The sequence below is a fragment of the Megascapheus bottae genome, chromosome 4, assembly GCF_031878675.1.
Source record: "Megascapheus bottae isolate mThoBot1 chromosome 4, mThoBot2.hap1, whole genome shotgun sequence".
NCBI classification, from domain to species: Eukaryota; Metazoa; Chordata; class Mammalia; order Rodentia; family Geomyidae; genus Megascapheus; species Megascapheus bottae.
Genome location: NC_143512.1, coordinates 68,796,516 through 68,809,479, shown reverse-complemented (window position 1 = coordinate 68,809,479; position 12,964 = coordinate 68,796,516).

The following is a 12,964-nucleotide window of genomic DNA, read 5'->3' as shown; positions in this document are numbered from 1 at the left end:
CTGGGTGTTGTCCCTGAGCCATTCAGCTAAAGGCTACTACCCCTTGAGCCACAGCTCCACTTCTGGTTTTCTGGTGATTAATAGAAGATAAGAGTTTCATGGACTTTTTATTGCCCGGGCAGGCATAAACTGAAGTAGTTAGGATTACAGGTATGAGCCAGAGCACCCAGCAAATCACCTATACTTTCGATATTAATTTGTGCCAGGCTAGAAATTTCCCTGAAGATGATCCACTTTCGATCTATCTTGAAGTTCTTGCCTAACTACTTTGAGTATTACTTTAAAAATGATTTTGTTACTTGAACTAACGTTTATAGACCAGGAACCACAGAGAGTAAGTGATTGCAAGTAAGTTACTCTAAGGAAACCAAAAGTAGATTCTTTGCTTTACTTTCCTCAAGTTTTTGCACCAGACTATTGATAGCAGTATGATTTCTACCTTCTTGGGAAGCTGATATAATTAGTCATTGCTTTTCAGAAGTAATTATAAGGACAGATGAAATCCAGTTTCTTGAAGCATCTTCGATCATTCCTAAAGCCTAAATCTTGTGAAAGCTCTTTAAGTCAGAATAGGAAGCTTATGAGAATTTTCCTAACAAAAGGGAAATATAAAAAAACAATCTTAGCCTGAGGATGATAAACAAAATGATTTTTCTTTGTAGACAGTCTGAGAAATATGTTCCATGCAATTATGATATGTAAAGATATTTCAAGTGTTCAATTTACAGTCTTCTAACTTCACTTTAGAAAGTCTTGCAATTCATTATGAGTTTAAATTTAACTATTAGCCTTAAAAAGAATCATTTTCTTGTTCTTTATATCCATCCTGCCTATTTTGTTCTCAGTGACCTTGGACCAAAAGATATATTTTCTTTTTGGGAGGAAAATTCAATGAAAAAGAATCATTTATGCTTTAAGTTGGATGAATAATGATGAGCTTCATCCTGTCCTTTTTACTATTGAAACTTATGGCTATAAAGGCAGCTCAGGGATATCCTGCTTTTAGAAAGTTTAATCAACATTGGAAGCTTATGTGGGTGGATGCACATGAAAGATCTTTGAGAAAGCCAGTTTTGTTTCTTGAGAATAGTTCATGAGTGTGTCTATGGAACATGGAACGATATGCTTTGAACAAGCTGGAAAGAGGTACAGATTTTCATTATATGTCACCAACACTTTTAACATTTGTAATCTATAGAATCTTTCTTTATGAAGGGTGAATTTTAAAAGTTCAGTTCACACAATCATATTGTTTCCAGAAAGTCTGTGTAACTAATCAATGTAGGTCTTTTGCAATTCATACACTAAAATGAAAATGAAAGTTTACTAGGAAAAGAAGGCCTAGAGTCAATGGACCCACTGAGAGTGACCCATCTCTATAAAAAGAATAGAAAAAAAGTTTTATTTTGATAAAAAAAAATACTCTTGAACTGTGAGGATCATCCAGGTGTACAGGTGATTCTCATCCTTGATCGAGCTTTTCAGGAAGCTGACATAAGAGGATTGTCATTCAAAGTGAATTTAAGAAAGAATGTCCATGAGACTGTAATCTTTAATTAACCCCCATAGCCAGCCGTAGAGCTGTGGCTACAGTATTACAGTGCAAGGAAGGAAGGAAGGAAGGAAGGAAGGAAGGAAGGAAGGAAGGAAGGAAGGAAGGAAGGAAGGAAGGGAAAGGAAGAAAGAAAGAAAGAAAGAAAGAAAGAAAGAAAGAAAGAAAGAAAGAAAGAAAGAAAGAAAGAAAGAAAGAAAAAGAAAGATAGAGAAAGAAAGAGAGGAGGGGGGAGAAAATGAAAGAAATGTGAGTATGTGAGTATTTTGGTCCCTTCTGGGACTACTCAGGCACAGTTGCCATTCCACAATAGGTTGGGATTACTGAATTATATTTGACTGCTAATGCATTCTTTCTAGGCTTCCTAGGTAAACTTAAGCTCTTTTTGTTAGAACTATTCATTGACACAGCTTGCTTTGAATTTTAGGGGAATAGTACTCAAAAACTCTTCTCAAGAACTGGGAGAATGGAAAATATGGAGAAGGGAGAACAAAGTATTGGAGTTCATTTAGAAGGAAAGCAACACTCACCGGCAGCCAGAGGTCTCAAGAGGATTTTTGGACCAGTCATGGAGTTAGTCAAGCCCTTCATGCATCACACATTTTGCACTTTGCCCTAGAACTCCGGCTGGCTTTTCTGCATGCTTCACTTATCAGCCCGAGGACCAGTTACTTGTACATTGTTCATTCCTTGAAGCTCTTGCTGGCTGACGTGGAACTTGGTCCACTTTATAAATTTTCTGCTTCATTGTGACATTCCATGACCTTGATAGGCTACCTAACCTGGCTAAAATCTTAATTAAAGTTGTTTTTCTTTTCTCAGAGAACTGATTTTATCCTCAGTTTTTAGTTTTTGCCACAAGTCCCCAACTCTGTGGCTAGCTTCTACAATCATTCACTACTAATTTATTATTATGTTTAATTAATTTGGTTGTTTAAAATTGTTTACAGTCTGTTGCCTTTCATCCCAGCCACACAGGAAGCAGGGGTAGGGGTAAGGTTCAATATTCTATCTAAAACATGGAAGTGTTCACTGTCATTAGACCTATTGGTAGTCTATATTGACTCCTTTTTTAGTAAGAAAGAAACTCATGAATATATTTCTACTGCTTCCCTAAAATTATTAACATATTTCTTTATTATCGTGCATGTTAAACAATGCCAACTTTTTGAGCTCATGTTTATTTTTGTCTCTTCACAGCTCTTTTAATGTTCCAAATTTTAAGAGCATACATATAGAATCATAACAACCAGAATGATCGGCTTTCAAATCATTGTAAAATAAACATCATATAAAAAGATTAATTTAACTTTTGGAGAGGGTTTTTATTGATATATTTCATACACAACCCATGTTTTAACTGGAAATCACGTGTTCAGAAATGGACTCATTCGCTGAAGTTCTGAATCATCTCTTGGGTAAAGTATAAAGAGTCACAGAGTGGCAAGAATCCATTCTTAAAGGACCTTCGAAGAGATTCACAGCGCTGTCAAAAAGTGTCTTATTACTTCTTAATGTAAATCTGTCATACTTAATATGGAGCCTCATTTCTCTTGTTCTATTTTCAGTAGGAGAGACTATTGATCAGTATCCTTCCACAAAGCCTTTCATATATTTGGAGAAATCCTTCCTTCAATACTTTGATTCTTAGTTTTTATCTTTTTACTCTACATTTTATTTGGCTCATCCCTTTTCTTGGAAAACTTGCATACTTCACATTTTCTACTGAGAATTCACTTTTTAGCTTACAAAAGTTCATAGTCCACGACAACAAAAAATTACAATCAAGTGTTAAAAAGGTATTTTTTTAAATTTTAACTAATACAAGAACATCTACTTGAAGTTGAAATGAAATAATTTAATATTTTTTGTGGACTGTCTGGGGCCTTGCTTTGATTCTGCCTGAGTGGTGAAAAATTCCTTGGCCTCACTATGAGGATTGAATGCAGCTGCTAGCCTTCAGAGGTATCAAACCCCACCACACCCTTGGCCAAACATCACTCAACACATCATTTGAAGAAAGGAACCTATACTTTAAAGTGCTATCTAGAAAGAGACTCTAGGAGACTGTTCCACCCTCGTAGCTGCACATATCAAGGGGCTTTGTCAAGACTTCACGACAGGTTGAGTTGCCATTGTCTCATATGCCTGCCATGATCCTTGCTATTTGGAAGACTGAGATATAGGATATGTTTGGAACCCAGTTGGAGAAAGAAATTCTATGAGCCTCTTTTCGCCAATTAACCAGATGAAGGACATAAAGAAATTGAAGTACAGCTCAAGTGGTATGTTGTTATCCCTGATCAAAAAAGCTGAAAGGATAGTGCTCTAGCTTTAAGTTTAAGCTCCAGAACTGGCAATAAATAAACAAACAAATAAATAAATGCTTCATCACACCTTTTCCTCTGGTCCTTTCTTTCCTTACTACTGCAGAACTTAATTAATATCTTTACCACTAACCTCTACTGCAAACAGGAATTTTTCCTTGCAAAATGAGGTATAGTATCAATAGAATTCATAGAAAGGATAAAACTAAATAAACTATTGTTGGTGTTATTTGCTTAGAATGAGGTGGGGGCAGAATTAGGGATTTCAGTACATTTTTCATGTGGAATGGTAGAAATCATCAAAAAATTAGGAAGAGTTAAACATTATTTGTTATAGCACTCTTGTTAGAGACTCTCCATACTACTGATGGAATAAATGTCCCACTTTCCATTTATTAATTAAAATGTTTGAAATATGTTCCATCAACTATTTACGGAACCTTTTATTTCAAAGTCAGTACTAAGGATCAATTAAATTCAGTGGACTTTTGCGCATGCATGCATGGATGGGCACTGGGGGACACACAAGATTTTAAGAAACAGAATTGTGGGGAACTGATTTAAAAAAAGCATCATTGCAGTGATCATCATAAAGTATCACCAATAACTTTATAGAAACTGTTAACAGAAAACCAAGTTATTCCAAAGAAATTCATGTCCTCTCACTCTTCCAGAACCAACATAGATTCTTAACTCAACATTTGGGAAGCCATGGAAAGACAGACTGTATTTTCCAGGCCGATAGAGTTTGCACATACCTTTAATCCCAGCTACGGGAGAGACTGAGATCTAAAAACTATTAAGACTGGCTCAGGCGCAAGTCAGTAAAACCAGAAACAAAGTAGGAGGCAGCTAGGTAGGAGGAGGTAGAGGTAGAAAGATTGTATATGAAGGCCAGATTTGTAGGGAAAAAAGCATGTGATTGTATCTGCACAGTAAATAGAGCAAAAAGAGAGTTAGACATCTGATGTCTGACTCAAGTAATAGAATGCCTTCTGCATGCCTGGCAGAAACCCTAAGTTCATATCCCTGTATTGAAAGTGAAGAACGGAAGTGGAGGAAGTGAAGGAAGAAAGGAATGAAAGACAGAGAGAGGGAAAGAAGGGAGAATGAAGGAAGTAAGCATTAAACTAGCCAGGTTTTCCGGTCCAGATTTCTTAGTCCTAGCTGAGTCCTAATTGGCGAGAATAGAAAACAAAATGTTGACAATTTCTTAAATTTATAGTCTTTTTCCATAAGCACAGAAAAATGTTGTCAAGGAATAAGAAGTTGTAGTCATTTATTTTAAATAGCACCAAAGGCCTATTGCGTTTCTTATTTAGAATAAAAAAAAAAAGGACCATATCCCAATGTTGGATCATTCTATAAAGTTTACTATACTTGTCAACTAGAAAATGGTAACCCATCTTTTGTCACTGACTGTTAACCTCTTGTTAACCAATATTACAATTTTACAGTGAGTGCCATTTCTCTAGCACCCCATGATACTCCTTAAATAAAACCACAGGGGGTCTTCAAAACAATACGAGATGTATTTAGCATTAAGCTAAATATTGACAACAAACACATTAGTGAAAATCAAAATATGTGAATAAAAATTGTTTAAAATGTACTCAATTTAGTCATTAATATACTCAATAGCTAGGCTTCTGTGTCCAGGAGAAGAAAGACTCTCTTTTGGGCACACAGAGTTACATCAAACTGTTTAATTTCTTGTTCCTAATCGAAGCCTTGAGATACCATGGGGAGAACAGAATTTAAAAATGGGTGTTAATATTCCTTTAGGACTGAAATAATGTATTGACATCAAAAGGAAAAGCATTTACAAATAAAAACAGGCTTTCTTTTGAGCTATTATTAGGAAACACTGCTTAACATGCAGACAATTACAGTTCAGGAGCTGACAGCATTTAATGGCTGGGTCCTTACTGAGTGTTCCCACTCAAGAGCGAGCACGCCGCGTACTACAGTATTAAGGGGCCTGCCTTCTCTGATGTCAAAGAACATTTCTCTGGTAGGCACTATAGTTATAATTTGATATACATTTGTGCCTGGTGCCACTTAATCAAGTAAAGTTTTCCCCAGCCAGAAAAGGTTTTGTGAATTTCACAGCAAAGCCATCATCATGGTTTTTTAAATGCAAAACGACACTTCCATTGCTCACGGGCAGGTACTGACGGTCCCCCAGAGCCTTCCTAAAGCTCTTTTCTTCAAAAATATCCTGCCTTTCTTAAGTGGAGCTAAAAGTCATTTATTTTTTATTAAAAATCCTCTCAATAAACTCAAGGTTTCTCTGAGTCTAAAAATTATGCAAACCAAAGATGTGCCTTTCTTACAAAAAAATAATAATGTTTGGAGACAAGAGGCCTAAGGTGTTATTTAATTCTTCACTTCTTTTCATGAGTTTAATATCTGCTCTGAGAAAACTCTACATTGTTAGAACAAGCCCCATCTTTTCAGTTGTGGCTTTTGTTGTATTAGAAGTGAGGTGGAGTTGAAATATCAGATCATCCAAAGATCTCAGAAGTACCATGAGCATACCAATCACATTTCAAGGATACGGAATTGTAAAAAAATGAATTATCTTCTTGTCTACAATGGGATAAATTAAATTGACTTTAAGCATGGGTAGAGAATGTTTCCATTCATTAAAATTGAAGACAAAATAAAAATGACTTAAATATAGAATATGTCCATTTAAAGAAAGTATTTCATAAATCTCAGCTTTGTATTTACCCTTCACCTCCTCCTCCTCCTCCTCCTCTTCCTCCTTCTTCTTCTTCATCTTTGTCTTCATCTTTTCTCCTCCTCCTCTTCTCCTCCTCCTCCTCCTTCTCTTATGATCTCATATAAGTATTTATGCATTCTATAAGCCATTTCTAGAGATACAGAAACAATGAGGAGTCTACTTGTAAAGTATTTGCTTTTTGAGAAAGACAGAGAGAGTGAGAGACTTATTTTAAGAAAATTGATTACATAATTATAGAAAGTGCAAGTGCAGCATCTAAAGGATAGGATACCAGACTGATGATACAATTAAGAATTGACTTGGTAGCTCTAATTCAAACAGTGTTTGCAGAGATACTCTGTTTTGCTCAAAAGTCTTTAGTTTGTTTTTTCTCAAGGCTTTCTGCGGATGGGATAAGGCTCACCTTCAATATGAAGAATAGTTAAATCTTAACACCCAAATCTCATGTGAATGTGAATTTTATCTAAACAATACTTTCCCTGCAACAGGCAGACTGCTATTTGAACAGACATCTGAATGATACAGCGTAGCCAAATTATCACACAAAAATATCCAGCACAGATTTTAAATACATGCAACTGCTGATAAAATATTATGGTGTATTTCTCTTTCATGTCTTTGCAGAAATTCATATGCTATTAATCTGTTTTCCTTGCTAAAATGAAGGGAATACTGAGAATGTAAAACAATGAGGCTAGTCTCATTGTATTAATAAAAGAATTGAAATCTGCTCCCACTGCCCCAGTGGCCATACTTATTGAGAATAACAATTAGCCCAGTTCATCTTGTTCACAAAGCTAGGCTAAAGCAGAGATCACAACAAAGTCACTTGTCAGTTCCCATACGTGGTCACACAATTAGTACTACATTGGACTTAAAAGTTTCATTATCTTAATTTTTCTCATGTTTTCTGATTGAATAGATACCATATATTTGCATATCAAAGCAAAATGAGAATATAGAACTTACTTAAATGATAAATGTAAGAGAAAAATTTAAAGTCATTTTTTTCCACCACTAGATATTCCTAAATACTAGGGATGGATCCATCCTTTGTGTGTGTCTCCATGTACCCATCCATGTTCCCATACGCTTTGATATTCACTAATGATACTGAGTTGATAGTTTGGTATGAGTTCAATCACAAAACCTATACAAATATTTTGAGGGTGTAAGTAACATATTAAGAAAATGTAAACATCAATAAAAGTATCTAGTGAAAGCCCTGCCTTTTTTACTCTCTAATTTCCACCATTTTCTTCCCCTCCTAATTTCCTCCAGGTCTATCATGTATTTTTACTTGCTTGCACATGTGGGGATTACTAAGTAGTGGCGAAATAGCCCAGGTTGCTATCTATGTTTCCCCCACTCCTTGCCTTTCAGCACCTACTCTCCTGGACTCACCCAGTGACTTAAGCAGTCTGGAGTCAGAGAGCGCTGGCTCCTCCTGCCTGGAGCAGGAGCTCTAGGAAGCTCAAAGCAAGTGGGGCATGTCTCAGGACACCATTGGCTGACAGTTGTATTCAGGGAGGTCCCTATTTGCTGACTTGTTGGCCACTGCTCAATCCATATTTTACGGAGCAAGTTTTCTAAAATAAAGTTAGATCTGCACCGAGAGTTTGGTCTCCGGAGTCTGTGTCCCTGGGATTATTCGTGGGCTCCGTCGCCATTTTACCCCTCTCCTAGATGTCGGAGAACGACTCCCACATGCACAGACATTTTTAAATATATTTTTATTGTAAATAATAGAAGGATTACATTATATTCACAGATAAAAGGTGCATTTACTTCACAAGCATTGATACCCTTTCTCATGTCCCCTCATCTTGTTTTCCTCCCTTCCTTATCCTATTTAAATAACCAAATAAACATATATAAAATATATCAGATAACAAGGTGAAATACTGTAACAATATGAGATAACCAAGGGACAGCAAAAGAGATGAGAGAGAACATAATACATTAAGGACAACAATCACTCATTATATGGCTTTTGTTTCTATATCCTAGAGATCCTTTCATTTAGCATCATACTGTATGGCCTTATGTATCTATTGTAAATCTCTGCTAGGAGAAACCAAGGTTTCTACTGATTATGACAAATGAGGGAAACCATTGAGCCTAAGTTCCTTTGAGTCTGGCTTACTTCACTTAATATGATTTTTTCTAAGACTTTGCATTTCCTTACAAATGGGGTGATGTTGTTCTTTCTGACAGCAGCATAGAATTCCATTGTGTACAAATACCACATCTTGTTGATCCACTCATCAACTGAGGGACATCTAGGTTGGTTCCATATCTTTCCTATGGTAAATAGTGCTGCAATGAATATCGTTTTGTACAGACATTTCTAATGCATCATGAGAGAACCCATTCAGGAGCCAAACTAGGTTTCTTTTTTATAAAAATATGTTTTATTTGGACATACAACTACTTCCTAAGTGCTGAATTCTCAGTTGCGTTATGTTAGCTTTAGGCAAGTGATACAAGAACACATGGCAGGAATCCTCAGCCTATTTACATTTGTTCCCGTTGGCTCGACTTCAGTGAAATGGTGTGAGAAACATCATCTTTCATGAAAATATCCCATTGTGGAGTTTTAGAGAACAAAGTGGAAATCCAAGTCAATAATTAATTTTTCTGTAAAACTTCAAAAGAACCTTAAAATTATTCTAAAAATTATTATTTTCAACTATTATAATTTACTTCTTTGGATTTTATAGATATTGGCTATGCCTGCAGATTACTCTTTATTCTTTTCCTTTCCATGTCTTTTTACACAACTACTTATTCTTTGGATTTCTTCTCTTTTGAGGGATTTTTTCTAGTTATTTCTTTATTTCACATAGCTTGATTTTGTCTCATGGTCTTTTCATTGTTAATAAAATTTTGCTCCAAAAATTTCCACAAGAAACCAAATAAGAATATTCTTATTTATGATTTTTCCTTTATGTTCATCTGTTTTGATAAACTTTATATAAATTTATTCATATTTTCCCTTATGATGCAACTTGTTTCACATTTCTTCTTTTCAGTTTTGATTTTTCTTGGATAATATTTTTGTAGAAAATTTATTTGGCAATGAAAATGGAGACTGAGGCAAAACCAAGAGATTTTCTTTCTTCCTTTCTTAATCTTAGGCAGACATCTGTTCAACATGATCACCTATGTGAATCCCTAAAAAATATGGCATTCTCTCCTTTTCCATAACCAGTAAAGTGAGTGTGCTTCATTTCCTACACACTTGGTTAAAATGTAACACATTTTACTGTGTAATTTCTTCTATCACAAGTATCTATCACATATTGGTCATTCTCTTCAGAATTATTGGACAGAGCCTCTCATCCTTCTGAAATAAATAATGAAATTTGAATGCTGTATTATATGAACTGTGGAATGGCCGAAAGAAGGACCTAAGATGATAATTCATGGGAAAAATGATGAAAATTCAAATAGATTTGATTTGCTAACAGAATTAATTAGCTCAAGTCAGCAAGATTATGATGAAAACACTTATGGTAGAATTCTTAGTATTCCAACTGATGGGTCCATAGTCAGCATGAATAACCAAAATACTTTGTAAAGATTCTCATCAGTTATATTCAGAGGCAATAACTAAAGAGTAGAAAAATTCATTGATAGAACTAAAAATATGCTTCTTCATTACCGTTTAAGTGAGTTAAATTGGACCATCACCATTTGGGAAACTTGGGGATTTATTATTCTAACCCAGGCTAAAATCAGGTAAATGAGTAAAAATCAGCATTTGAAAAATTGATAAATTTATTTCTCCCTTAGGAAGAGTAATATCCAATAAAAACTGAAAATACATGAGTAGTGTAGGTAAAAATAAGTTTCTTCCCAAAAAGTTTAAATGTATTCAGGGCAACACTTTCTTTACTTATACTTTTGAAAATAATCAGATAGCTTTATTTGGAATTATTCTTCATTTTCACATTCCTATAGTTTTGCTAGCTGCATCAAAATTTAGAGGAATATGGCATTTGCAGTCTTTTATTAAAATCTAATCTTGAGACATTCTTGGCCTACTTTTAAAATTAAAAGTTTTCATAGTTTTGTGAAATTCAGTTAAATTCTCAATGATTACTATCTTAACAGGAAAATTCCCTTATTTGCTATTGAGTTATCAAACTCTACTCCAAGTAGGCTAGAGAATTTTAATACTTCCAGCGAATCCTACTGCTTCTATTTCAAAAATCTCAATGGAGACTGGAACATCATAGATAACATAAAGTTCTTCTTCACTCAACTAAAACATAGGAATATTCTAATCAAAATACAATAAACCAACTGACTTCTGTCTTAAAGATCAGCATATTTTGTCATTGATTCCTATGTGTCACTCTCCCCACTCCCCACCAACTAAACACCTTCTTTGGTTGAATTTTAGGAGGTGACAGTTGAAAAAAAGAGATTTGGAATGTAGGAAAACATCGGATAAAATTGCTCACTAAATTTACATAATCCTATCAATTAAAAAATGACTTTAATACTAATCAGTTGTTCTCTTCAGAGGCATGTTATCAAATGCTCTAGATCTTTGAATTTTCATTTTATTTAAAATAAAATTAATTTTGTTTAACTGAAAATATTAGGGTATTTTGGGTGCCTTATTAGGCAGCAATGTCAGCTAAAATATTACAGAATACTTTATAAATTATTGGCATTTATTTCAAGTTTTATATTTGCACATTGTATTATAAACATGCATGGCATTATATCTATTAAAAATACTTATAATGCAATTCAAATACTTATACTTACAAATATGCTAGACTTTTTTTTTTTCGTGGGTCATGGGGCTTGAACTTGGCCTGGGATCGGTCACTGAGCTCTTTAGCTCAAGACTATAGCCCTACCCTTGAGCTAAGTCCTGCTTCCTGTTTTATAGAGGTTAATTGGAGAGAAGAGTCTCAGGTCCTTTTGTACCCAGGCTGATTTTGAACCTTGATGCTCAGATCTCAGCCCCCTGAATAGCTAGGATTATAGGAGTGAGCCACTGCACCAGGATATACTAGACTTTTTTGAAATCAGTATTCTACATATATTTTATGAAAGATGAAATAGCCATAAAATGATCTTCTAGCATTTGAGTAATCAAACTCAATGTAGAGGAAATTGGATGGCTATGAATGGTGTAATGGGAAACTAACAATGCCAGGGCAGATCTCATGGCCTTCATTCCTTTTGTATGTGACATTCTCCTTGATCATGACTTTACAAACAAGCCCTCAGATGAAACACTTTAAAATGCCACCCTTTAGATACTAGCATATATTTGCTTGAGCAAGCACAATGAGCAGAAATACTCCTCAGTCAATAAATGATAAATGCAGAAGTAAAAATCCAGATCACACTGCCAGAACATGGAAGAAAAAGTGTGGTATGATTTATATAGCTGAACAGAAGCTGGGACATCACCCAGAAGTGCAGCTGTGTGTTGCATATTACTCTTCCTTCCCCTCCCATCCCCCATTCCTTACTAGCATTACCTAGGGCCATTTGCTAAATTAATTGCTGAAAAGTAAATCCCTTAATGATTGCTTCCCAATTTAAGGCAAATAAGAGTAGAGATGAGAGAACATGGAAAAATTTTGGATGAAAGCAATTCCTTAAGCATTATTTCTAAAGAAAATGTCCTCAAATTTTTAGTTTTTTTATTAAAACTATCCAAGAAATTACATTATGAGTAAAAAAAAACTAAATGTGAATGAATATAGCGATATAATAAACTGGAGAATCACATCATAGAACCTAGACATGAGGAATTGAATTGCTCTAGTCATTTCAGGCATTAGAATGATAATAAAAGTTCCATTCCTGAGAATGATGGACTAAAGAGCTTCTTTCCTAACTCTCCAGAAAAAATAAGACTATGATACATGGCCAAAAAAGAATAGCAACTACCTCAGAGTAATGGATAAAGAACACTGGATACAGTACAGTACCAAAGCTCTTAGTTTGCAGTCTGGAAGGCTCAGTCCCCGTCAATACAGGGAACAACTTCTGTCATCTATAATTACAACACGATGAGGTCTAATGCCCTATGCATACATATTGCCCTCATGCCACTTATTTGCCTCATTCTGGAATATATGCTGGTCCATGACTGAGAAGTGGCTTGCTGTAGTGATGTACAGCATGAGAGCATTGACTGGCCAGTTGGGTAGAAAGAAGGAAAGGCAAATCTGAGACAATATTGCTAAGGACAATACAAAACAGGCTTCCAAGACTCCTCTGTCCTTTCTCCAGCCTCATGGATGCAGTCAACCAACTTTGGCTCCTGGACAATACTCTCAATAACATTTCTACAAC